The sequence below is a fragment of the Macrosteles quadrilineatus genome, unplaced genomic scaffold (assembly GCF_028750875.1).
Source record: "Macrosteles quadrilineatus isolate MER2022 unplaced genomic scaffold, UCM_ALF_1.0 Scaffold_4__1_contigs__length_99947679, whole genome shotgun sequence".
Taxonomy (NCBI): domain Eukaryota; kingdom Metazoa; phylum Arthropoda; class Insecta; order Hemiptera; family Cicadellidae; genus Macrosteles; species Macrosteles quadrilineatus.
The window spans coordinates 61,692,040-61,705,430 of NW_026542597.1; the positions used below are offsets into that span (position 1 = coordinate 61,692,040).

The window sequence follows — 13,391 nt, forward strand, 5'->3', positions numbered from 1 at the left end:
TAACGTTCGGCAAGGTTGAAATATTAGGAGATTTCTCTTTTTGGCTGAGGTAGTAGGAGGGAATACAAGTTGTGTAAAATATAATGTTAAGTGAAAATCAAGTGCGATTCCTAAATAAATACAAATATATTTTAATCTCTCAATTAGGCTACAGACCAAAAGAATCTTATACCTCACATTTTGAATACAGTAGTAGATGATCAAATTTCTAAGTTATAATATGATTTTAAATATTTATACGGTATCTCAAAATATACAACAAAATCCACAATTTCAGTTCTGGATTTCGCACTTAAAGTGCACACTGTTAAACCCTTCACGGCGAAGTAGTCATCATAAGCGCACTCAAAGATACATGGCACACACATAAAAAAAAGGTTTCCGATTTCGTAGAAGTGTACTTCAGTACCCCAACGTCCAAAGATTCAAGAGCGTTTATTTATTTCCCTTAGGACATCGACCGAAAAATTTTAGCATACCAAGAACATAATTTTTCTATCAGAGTACGTGCTGGTCAAGTGGTTGAGCACGGGGCTTCTGTCCAAGAGGTCCAGGGTTCAAATCCCGCCAATCACCAATCATTATGCGATATACCGCAACCCTGTGACGCCAAATTGAAGACAAGTAATCTGTTACAGTTGTAGGATGCTAAGGAAGGAGGAATTTGTTCTATCAGCCAAAACCATGAGCGTTTTCAACATTTATACCAAAATATAATCTGGAATGTTATATCGATGGCGAGATTTGGCTAACAGCACGTGTATCACGTGCGTCACAATGCTGTAGTGTTCTCGTTGTTTGTATACAGTATGGCATGGGTCAGCCGAATGCACATCTGTCTTGCTGTAAACTATGACCAAATATGTCGTCATACAAGCAAAGCTAGCATATCCACTCCCAAACACATAGAACAAATAGATTACTAGAGAACCCGTGCGGCTCAATGAGCCGCATAGTATGAAACGTAACGCCGAGGAAAACGTTATGCTTAAATTCGAGTAATTATAGTTACATTTTAGAGTAGTTTAAACACTTGTTTGAAACTAATTTTAAATAGGTATCTGTATTTGCGTCGTCAAGTCTCTTCTTTTCAAGTCAAGTTTCTTTTTGAGCAGCGTATATTGTTTGCCTCTCCTGAATCATTAAAATAAACTTGACCGTAACTACTCGATCGGTGACAACATAAACACTAATTCCTTCACTTATGTTTGGTCTAATATTGCCACTAAAACTTTCAATAGCAAATGAGTTTTTGAAACTTCTTATTTTTGACTTGAAATGTCTGGATTGTGTTGGTGAATTAAGTCAAAAAACTTTGTATAAGTTTGTCCGAGGAACTGGAAACATAACCTAGAAGTAAACAATCCATTTGCGTTTTTCTCAATTGAAGTAGAGTGAGTAATACAAAAGTCAACAGTAAAAACATAAGGTCCGCCAAGATTTGGTATGATATACTACTTGAACTTATGATAGTCAAGGCATTATTATAGTTTCTAATAAATGTTTTGAAATATCTCGATCTCACCAGGTGAAAGTGTATCTGGATGGGTATCTGTTAGACCAGGCCTCTCTTTTTCTACTCATAAGATATCTTATTATTAATTGTCTCATCCTCCCGTTTACAATAATTCTTCTTTGAACTTGAGGCATTTTCTGTTCTTCCAACAAAACTGATTAACTGTTTAACTTGGTCTTAACCTACTGAATATTACAAACATTAATGTTTACTCCCAAAAAGCTAATGAGTTTCTTTTTATAACCAGCTGTTTTTTGTTTTTAAATTTGTTCTATGTATTTCTTATGGGAAAACCCCGACCTTTGAGAGGGTCTCACGCCCTTAAGAGTAGGAATTTTAAAAGTCTAAAACCTTATTGCAAAACTACATATTGAGACGAATCTTTTGACACCTTAAACGTTGAAATTTGTCCACAAATAAGGAAGGAGTTGCGTTAACAAAAAACGGCTTCACGTATTACTTATGTATATAGAAACGTGGCTTTATGTATATAGAATAGATGTAATTAATTTTGTGTTAGAACGCATAACTACGTTTTCCTTGTAATTTAAACACTCACTATCTCAATCGTAATTTACAATGCGAAACGAATGTTTGCGTAGTAAAAGCTCCAATTTTGTGTAGACTCATTTATACATATAGGTATATATGCATAACCATAACCATATAGGTATAGACATATGACATATAGGCATTGCCGTATGCAAATTAAATCAAATCAGAATCTTTATTGCCAATGATCAATGTACATGGACATCAATAGACATCAAATCAATCACATGGACTCAATGGACATTGAGATAGGCATTATCAAATTATATTAGGGCTAAATATTTACATAGGTCAATCATATAAAGTCACAGAGTAAATAAATAAAAGGTAAGAGAAATATGAATACGTGAAAATAGGAATGGTTGCTTCAAGGAGAGGTTCCGGCAGCATATTATAGAACTTGATACAGTTAATTTTAAAAGAGTTCCCTGCAAGTGCAAGCCGGTGCTGGGGAATGTCCAGTGCTCCTTTGCCTCTTGTATTGTGTGGGTGAATGCCCTGTTTAGTGTAAAATTTATATAGATTACATTTTTTTACATTTATATTTATTATATTACATTATACTATTATTTACATATAAAGTCCCGCGCTCTAACCACGAGACCAGCTCGCTCCCCAAACAATATTATTAAATGCAATACCCGTATATCATAATGATCATAATTTACCAATGAAAAAATCTGTTCTTATTTCTGACAGCACTAGAAATATGTCAAATTTTGCACATATGGCACTTTTCCTTAGCTGGGCAGAATAATGGGTGAATTATTTTTCCATTACACATTTTTAGTCACTTTTCATCATATTCACATTCATTTTAGTCATCTATCGTCCCTTCCCCCCCTTTCACAAGTTTCGGGTAGTGCTCTAAAGGCTATTTAAGCGAGGCATTAACATGCATTTTACTAGCTTAATACTGATTAAGTTTTTGAATGTTAATACCTTCATGTATGTAAAACAATATCAATAACCACGTTAAATAACACACTCTTTGTATTAGGCCTAGACACTATTTCATTTACTCTTGGTAAACCCCGAGTTTTGTTTAAATCAAAATCCGGTATTAACACTTTTTTGTTTGGAGTTGTTTAAACAACAATTGCTTATACAGCAATTCTTCACCTTGGTGCAAACGTAATTTAGTTAATGGAAAGCAGAATTTATAAAAATTCAAGTTTTGAACTAATCAAAATCCCGATACAAGAATCACCTTACTAAAAATTAATCTTTTGTCTTTAACCTTTTGAAAATACTATCTGAATACTAACCGGTAAAATGTAAAAAATTAAGTAGTATAAATTTTATCTATGTAATAAATAAATGTTTGTTTTGACAAATGTAGAAAATGTTAAACTACCGCTATAAGAGAGGATGTTATCAAAGCTATTAAGCCCTGCAATATAGGACCTGCAAGACTACAATACAATTCAAGGACAAGAATATTTATTCAACGACAGTGTGTCCGTGTAAATACAAATGGTACATTATTATTTACGTCACTTGGCAACATTGTCACCATACTAGCAGCACGTACACGTACTAACAGAGCTTTAGTTCTCGGTCTTAACAGTTTGCTAAGTACCTGAAGCTGACGATTCAGAAATTCAACTCCGAAATACCTCCTGAACAAACTTACAGTATTGTTTTCTAGCTGTATGACGGAAATCGCGTGAATAATTTGTCACATTAATCTTCATAGCAGATTCCATTATGGTGGGTTTTAGGCGTTAACCGCGTTGTCAGTTGTGGATAACTGCCAGACATTTTGCCCTTACTATGAAGTGGCATCTTCAGTTGCTCTAGTTAGCGAGAATATATAACTGACTATATTTATATCTATAACTGCCGACGCGGTTGACTCTGTGGTCGTTGGGTTTACGCTAAAGACCACCACCATGTTCCGATACCGTGAAAGCCCACCCATGAATCTTCATACCACTTCGACTCAAAGTTATGACGCGCACCATCGCCACAGCAGCATCACATCACAGTGCCACTTGCATCACAATGGATCAGATCACTCATCAGGCACAATCTATGCGCCGTGAACTGATCAGTAATGGATCTCTTTAGAAGCTGCTGAGTAGGCGCTCCCGTGACATTCAAATTTCCCGCCGTCCGCCCCGCGACAAAAACCGATTGAATTTTTACCTAGCGCTCGACCGAGGAACAATCGGTTAGCATTCCGATCGAAATCACTTGCGATTTCAAAAACACTTTCATCTTGTACAAGTGAAAATGAAATGCCTGGTTCTTTTCAACCGTTGACTAGAAATGGAGAGGTGTGTAGATTGCAAGTTCAGTCAAAACAAAAATGTTCAACTTTTAGTTAACTGACTAATTATAAAAAAAAAACTTTTTGAATATAGGTCCTTCTACACAGCCCTTCTAGCTTGATGTATATTGTGCAATTCAGTGGTAATCATCTCTTTCAAGTTTTAACCTCGGGATGCAGACTTTATTGTTCCACTTCCACGGTTTGGATTTACACATATTTTAGCATTTTGAAATAATATGATAATGGGCATGTGTATGGGCTGGTAAGCGAACCTTGTAATTTAGTTAATAATGTAAATGTTTTGTGATACTACTGTACGTTAATAGAACAAATAAAGAATTTTCATTCACCATTTATTCATCAATACCCCCAATATTTTATTAAAGTTTACAACCCTTGATATTGAAAACCTTCTACCAACAATAAAAAATTTGTTAATGCCAAATTCCAGCTTTAAATAATCGTGTCTTAAAACTTAATAGTACATTAGGTTTAACACATTTGTAAGGTGGGTTAATAAAAACAAATTTAATAGCTATATTTCACATTTATAACTATTATTAATTCATTTCAGTTGGTATACAGTACTTGTAAATAATGAGATCCTTAAGATAAGTTTTTTATACTGCAACATGATCTTAATGTGACTACAAAAAAAGTAGGGAGGCTTCCGTGGTCAAAAGTAGACCGACGAATTTTTGTTTTCGTAAGATTAGTGCCCAAAATTAGTGGAACTACTGGCGGGCATCACCGATGCGCACAGTTCAACTACAAATCAGTTGAAAATGTAACTTGTCCTGAAGATAGATAGTTGCAACGGATCCGAAACGTCGCTTCGGCTAATATTTTCTCCAGGGTATTTAGGGGCATCCCCCGAAAGTTTGAATTGCATAATGTTTAGTATCAACTTTTGAATGACATAATGTTTATTATCACGGTTTGAATTGCATAATGTATAGTATCAAAGTTACACCACAGAAAATGTTTACATTAATTTGCACATTGATGGATTCAAAAGAAAAATAACAATACAATAAATTGATATGGAATATTTTTTTTTAATTAGCTTTAATTTATCACAGCTACTACATTAAACCATATTTTTCTGGGTTACTCGTAAATATGCTTATTATTTTACAATTCAAGAAATGTAACAGCTAAACTATAGTAACACCTTTGTATGGTAACAAGTAACTTATAATACAGTATTTTAAATAGTTAATTCCAATCTGGTGTAGGTTTTTTTTCCAAATTTACTGAAGAGAATAATTTAACCAAAATCCACAGCCATGAGCCATAACACGTTATTGCTCTTGTACTAATTTCTGTCGCAATGCTGTAGGTTAAGTTATCGTTGATTAAAAGACAACAGAGATGTAATGGGACATTAGGGGAGGGTCCCGTGGGAGGAAGGAGTGAAGAGGACAGAGATAGTCTCTAGGCACAAATTCCCGTGAGAGTAAGAGAGACAAAGATAGTTTCTAGACTCGGACAACATCGCACATGTTTCTCTTGATGTTAAGTAAATGTATTTATTTAAGTCTGTTTAAACCTCATTTGTAAAAGAACATCTTGAAACTGGACTTAGCCGATAGCCGTCGTTCATCAATGGGCTTAACAAAAATAATCCTTCAGTCTTTTAGCCATAATATACACATCCTGTTGTTGGTGTGGAAAAAATATCCACTCAATCAGTGTCCAGTGAAGCATTTACAGTACAACTATTTGATTTTAGATGAATAATTATGGTAAGATTTACAACCAAGATTCGTCTCGATAAAAAATATTGAGTTTCGTGGTTCATAGATTACTGTGATGGTTCTAAAAACTGTAGCCATTCTATAGCCCTCATTTGAAAGTTCATAAATTAATCTTTTTACATCTATTTTGATGGTTTGTTACTGTAAGAAGATTTAATTTTTATATTTAGTTACCCTTAGACCATCAAATCTAATATCTAATGAAATACAAGTATGAAAAAAATTGATTGATTGTAAGCCAATAGTTTTTTTTTTATCATAGTTAAACTAGAATAGTTAATTGGACTTGGTATATGATTTAAAAAAAGTTGATATTTTACACATTTAATATATTATCAGAAACTAACATATTTTTTCATCAAACAATATTTCGATTATTAATTTTTTTTAGATCTACAGATATCTATAGTCAACGTAATCCTCTCGTAGATGACGTCACCATGTCCACGTACCCTCACAGACGTGTCGGCGCGTATTTCCGGTAAACACAATCGCGATTAACTTCCGGTTCGTGATCCGATGTGCCGTTATCTCTGGGGAGGTGCAATGGCTTTTAGGGTCCCCAATAATGCCGTTGACCTTTTGCGTCGTTTTATTGTTTTGTAAGAAGCCAATTGGAAATATAATTGTTAATTTAATTGATCAAAAATAACTTCGATTTCCAATTTGCTATTATCAGATTATTATATTTCCAAAAGTCAGTCGCCACTGAGATTAGATAAACTAAAAAAAAAAACTACGTATTAATATATACGTTGTACTATAATTCACATATTCATATATAAATCGTTATTTTCGTGTTTGTCACCAAGTAACTACAAAAATTAATTATACCTATGTTACAACTAGAAGAGTACCCGTCCTTCGTACGGGGTTGGCACATAAGTTGCTTATTGCAGTTATACTGAAGCTTTGCGTTTGCAATGGGGGAGGACAAAGCTTGATAAAATTTGCTTCTTTAAATTGACGGTATACTATGGTATTACACATCTACCATATTCATAATGTTCTACCTCTTGACCTAAACAATAAAGAAAAATAATGTATTAAAAATTAAAAAAATCACATTCTATCCATGACATTAAAAACATAAACATAACTGTAAACAATCCTACTTTGGCAGTTCTCATTGCGTATCACAGTTGTTTGTTGCTGCTTAGTTCAAATTAGCTGTTTACATAAATGCAAAAAAATATAGTGCTGCACCCTGTTGATAAATCTTATAACTTTTTAATGTGTTGTATATCATAGAACCAACTTTTTTTGCTGAAACAGCTGACTATAGTTATTTGTGTAACTAGTGGTGAAAGTGGCACTTTGCTGCACACGAGAGCAATGTTTACGCACGAGCCGCAGGCGAGTGCGGAATGATCTCGAGTGCAGCAAAGGCCTTTTTCACTCGTGTTACACATTATATATTTCCTAGAGTCACTATAAAGCATATAAATAATTAGTCTTTCAAACACCATACAACACTTTTTTAGGTTCAGCTGGCAACACAAATGGTGCCCTAGAGAAAGTAGTACCCGCAGTCCGTATCACTCCGCTATTTTTCTTTGGCAAGCAATGTGCTCCGCGTTTTGAGAATATAGTTCCGTATGTTTTAGTAATTTGAAGTGGTTTCCGCGCCTAAAAAAATGCTTTAAAGGTATTTTCTTGTTTATTAAGATCGTAGGAATGTTTTAAAAACGTTTAAAAGAAAAGTCCAGAAAGTTCAGAAATACCGAAACTATAAACACGAAATGTCAGGTTAAATCGTAGTTATAATAGTCAATCAGCAGCTCATAGAATTATTATCTTTAAGTGTTGCCAACCTATTTCCAAGCGTACACGGATTACGTGCATAATAAAACCACGCTGTTTTGTGTTGTTTGGTTGGAATCCTGATGTGCGGCAAAGTATAAACCGTACGGCAAAGTATAAATATGCAGCAATTAGCAGCTTTCTGTACTATAAACAGTACAGGGAAGCCAACTTTGTCGGGGGACTGTAGGAAAAATTCTTTAATTCCCTTTAAATATGAATACTCATAAGGTTAACATGGGGAACTACAGAGCCACTGGGGCGGAGCCCGAAGGGATTTTTGAGATAAGAATATGCCTATATGGTAATTGGGAATGTGAGCTATCATCATGCCAAATTTCAGCCCAATCAATCCAGTGGTTTATGCGTGATTGACCTTCAAACACACAAACAAACAAACAAACACACAAACTTTCACATTTATAATATTAGTAAGATTCTACACTATTTCAAATCAGAACAAATTTAATTTAATCGCTAAAATGTATTACTTGATTTCAATAATTGCTGTTTATACACATCTAGCGAAGTATACTTTCGTGGCTATATTTAGCTAGTGCAAGGTGGCAACACTGATGTGGGTCGGTATCAGCAGGGTGGCCACGTCCCGCCGTGCCGCGTCCCGGACGTGCTTCTGGCGGGTAAACAAGGCCGCACCTGATAAGGGCTACTGATATCACCTGTCCGACCATAATGGCGGCGTGCTGGTATGTTTTTAACTACCGAAGTACATTCATTGCAGTCACTTTCTATACGTTCAGTGTTCAACATTAGATTATATGTATACAATGTCGCCGACACACATGACGTCTATGGTTTTGTAGAAGTTTTAGGTGAACATGTTCACTTGGCCAGTGTTCAAATTTATAAAAAATAATTTTTAACTAATCTTTAATTGGAAAACATATAGTTCACCCTTTCAGAACAAATTAGATCCTAGCAGTGTTTGTACCGCAAGTTCTAAGTGGAAACCATGGATTTAAATTCTAGCTTCTGTTGTGTTTCTGCGACTATTTTTATCAACTCTTTGATAAAGATAAGTCACAATATCTGATTTCCGAAAAGGTCCACCGTACGGTTACCTCCCGCTATCTCCGCGTCCCGCCATCTCCGTGTACCGCTATCTCCGAATTTCAGAGTGACCCCTATAATCCTCGGTTACTTCTTGCGTTAAGACTTTCCGTTCAAACCTATCCTAACCTAACTTAACTTAACTTAACCTAACCTAACCTAACCTAACCTAACCTAACCTGACCTAACCTAACCTAACCCACGGGTTAAATTTTCATCAAATCTTCCATCCACGGAGCTTCGCAGCCGTGGATGCAATGACAGCTAACAACGCAGGCAGTGACTGGATTAAAAGGGTCACTCTAGAATTCGGAGATAGCGGGACAGATTTGGGTTCGGAGATAGCGGAACGCGGAGATAGTGGGAGCACACGCACCGTACACAGCACCAATTAGACGAAGCTTAGTCGATTTGACTAAACACAATAAATCGTCCAATATTGGTGGTTTAGTGTAAATACTGTTTACAACTATATTGTAATGAGATTGCCGTAATTTAAATCCACTCAACTTTCCAACCTTTCCCGATAAACCGCAACACACTGAAGTACGTCACTCGTGAAAAGTTCCTTCAACAATGTTGACCCAAAACAAGTGTGAATCGGAAAGAAGTAAGGAAGCCGCAAAAAGGTGACACGGGATCATCGCCTTTCCATTTGTTTGGGCGATCTCAAAGTAAATGGAAAATTGTCAGAGAGTCCTGAAGTGGTGATGGGGGGAGATCTCTGGGGACTGCTGGACTCCAATTGAAACTGTCCGCTTCTGGCTTCGTCAGCTACTACCCCCCTACCCCCTCTTCCACACTACCTTGCTGCGACAATCTACTCATACCTACATACCTGTACCATCGTCAGCGACTACCCCCACACTACCTCCTCTACCTCACTACCTTGCTGTGACAATCTACTCATACCTTCGTACCTGTACCATCGTCAGCTACTACCCCCACACCACCCCCTCTACCTCACTACCTTGCTGTGACAATCTACTCATACCTACATACCTGTACCTTCGTCAGCTACTACCCCCTCTACCCCCTCTACCTCACTACCTTGCTGTGACAATCTACTCATACCTACGTACCTGTACCTTCGTCAGCTACTACCCCCACACCACCCCCTCTACCTCACTACCTTGCTGCGACAATCTACTTATACCTACATACCTGTAACTTCCTCATATCTTCATACCTAACAGTACCATCGTCAGCTACTACCCCCTCACTACCCCCTCTACCTCACTACCTTCCTGCGACAATCTACTCATACCTACTTACCTGTACCTTCGTCAGCTACTACCCCCACACTACCCCCTCTACCTCACTACTTTGCTGCAACAATCTACTCATACCTACATATCTGTACCTTCCTCAGGCATGACTGAGAACTTTGTAGATTCTTATGGAGTAGCTTTAAATATAATTCTTGCTCGGTACTAGAAACTTCTTGGTAATATTTATAGTTCATAATTTTTGCACAGAATTTAGCCTTACAGCGTTTGATGAATTCCTGCAATGTTACATTCTGATTTTAAAATAGCCTTTTGCTGATTTGTAGTGCCCAAAATTCTACATTCAATACTTAAAGAGCGTACTTTCACCTTTTACGCTTTTGAGGATCAGACGTCGAGCGAACTTAGAAGTATTTAGATATCAGGCATACGTTTCAAGGCAATCAATAATAACAATTATTTTAAATTTAATTTTGAATATTATTTTGCTGTTTTATACTTTTATCCATAGTCGCTTTAACATTTGATATTATACATTAAGATAATAATGCATGTGCTTTAAAACACTGTGTCTAAAAAGTTTAAGTGACATGTGTTAATTTTGTAAACAAATTCAAATTAATAAAATTAAAAATTAAACGAATTGAAGAAATGCCTGTTCTATTCACATCCCTCTAAAGTGTGTGCGAACTTGTGTTTACCTGTGTGTCTACTACCATGGACTATGTACCATAACTTATGGTATATGCTGTATGCTATTACTTATGGTTGTGCTTGTCAATAAAATAAAATCCCTACGTGTTTAATTTCTTTCAACTACTCAGTATGAGTTTCAGCTTCACAGTCAAGTGAGAAATCATCAATAAACAAACTAACCGGCTACATAAGGTTATTTGCTTAATCGTTTTACAAAAATGTATAGCTGTATATAATTTGATATCTGCATTTTTGAAGAGATCGGTTTCAAAACTGACAGAACGTTCACATAACCTATGTAGATCAAGTGACAAGACGCGTGTGACGTCTGCAGTAAGATCACTTCCCTATCTCCCTCTTGCGCCGCGACGCCGACGTCTTTACGTCACAAGATCAAAGAGTTCCGACACCTTGTAATGGGTCACTTCCGCCTTGGGAACTTGTCACTTCCGGTAGGACGTCTCCTGGGTCAATTACCATATTCAGAGTTGCACTTCTTTTGCAAAAGGAAAGGGAAATGGAGTTGATTTAGGCGTTATAATTTTGGTTGCTTCATAAAACCTTATTTGGAGTATGTACAATGATAATTTTCCCTGCAAAATTAAGATACATAAAATTAAGATGAATAAGATGAATAAAACTAATAAATAACCCAAAGTTTTTAATAGGTTCACTACCGGCCGTCACACTCCTTTGCATTAATAGACTCCAGACATCTAGTAGTGACTGATTTAAGATAATTGATTTTTTGATCAATCGCTTCTATATAAACTATCACTATGTTTAGGCCTAGTATAAAAAAAAAAACTCAAGCAATAGGTAAATTTACGTTTTTAATTTTGCAATTAAAATTACCCTAATTCATTTACAAAAAAAACAACTTACAGTATTTGTAAATAATATTAAAACATATAATAATTAATGTGCAAAAAACCTGTTGTAGTATTTTATGTAACTTTTAGACTACACAAACACATGCAACTAATTAAAAGATAAATCAAAAAGGTATATTATGGGTTTGATCAAATACTAATATTAATAACATTGTATGTAATAGTGATTGTGGTATCAATAATTGAATTTGTATTTTGCAATCTTGGATTGTGCGCTACAAAAGGCATTATTTAAAAATGAAATATAAAACATTGACTTTTTATCTTGAGGTTTTTGCAATCTACATAGGTAAAACTAAATAGTTCAAAACTATATGAAACAATATTATTAATACACTTAACCCCATTATATTAGAACCGAAAGTTTCGGAACGAAACTGTGTGGTCATTGGCATGGTATGTTAATTAATTGGACTTGTCGAAAATCAACTAAAACAGATATTGTCATTTTTGGGGCCAATTACGTCAATATGTGTTTATGATCCGTACAGTTTCGGTTCTAATGTCCACGACTTTACCCGCAATATTTTCCCAAACGCGGGCGGTCAGCAGGGGTGGGCATTAGGCGCCCTCGCTCGTGTGAAAACAGAATTAGCACCCCCGTCCCCCGGGCCCCGCCACCGTCTGTTATTAGGTTACATTCTCCTCGAGAACTGCTCAAAAGAAGAAAAAACGTATAGGCTTTTTGTCGGCCCGCGCCGTATCGAATGACCACAATTGTGGCCGAGAGATCTTTGAGCATTTCGTTATCCGGGGCGTCTCACACCCTCCGGTTGTTTAATATTGATATCACTCACTCCTCATCGCGGCAAACACTTTTACTTTTCCGTTCGGTATTCTTTAGATGTTGAATTTCCAAGATATGAATGCGTAAGTTTTTAAAAGTTTGACGATTTGAAAGAGCAAATGTTACTTGGCTACCAACCTTTTAACTGTTTTGTTCAATTGGTGTGATAACATGTTTTTACAATGAGTTGAATGACCTGTAGGGAGTTTTTATCAAAAGAAAAAGAATGTCTACATGAAGCTAAGTAAAGAACTAAATAACAAGTTTTCATCGCATGATTTAATTTTTTGGGGGACGATTAGTGGAAGAGTTTTCCTAATACAGGGAATGTCCTCACAGAGCGGCCAACATTTGAGGGTTTTTAATATATTCCATACAGGCTACATTTTAAATTTGTCTCCAGACTTAGTATAACCACAGAATAACGAGTAGGCCTAGACACTTTTTTCTGTGCTACAACTCAAAATATATTACTTAATAATCCAAATCATGAAATTGTCATTTTTTACCTTATTTATTGTGTTAAATATACTTTGCACGTATTTCTCCGCATATTAAGGAAACGATCCTAACCCTGGTCTTATTAGTCACCTAAACCTTGTTAGATAGCCCCATTATTTAATATCTTAAAGACAAACAGCATCTGGATCCAGAGGCGATTTCGCTTTGAATTAAACCAGCAATCTTTAAATTTGATATGAAGGTGCGCACCATACCCACTCGACTATTCTTTGTCTTCTTTGTTTAAAGCGTTCTTTTCGACAAAACAAAATACTATACAAATCCTGCAAATACACAATACTGTA

At 35.9% G+C, this 13,391-nt stretch overlaps 1 protein-coding gene across 2 annotated transcripts in view; it reads left to right on the plus strand.

Moving 5' to 3' along the window:
* LOC128991741 (protein trachealess-like) overlaps positions 1-13,391 on the plus strand; it is a 217,135-nt gene that overhangs the window by 167,623 nt on the left and 36,121 nt on the right. The gene's annotated exons all lie outside the window — the stretch shown is intronic.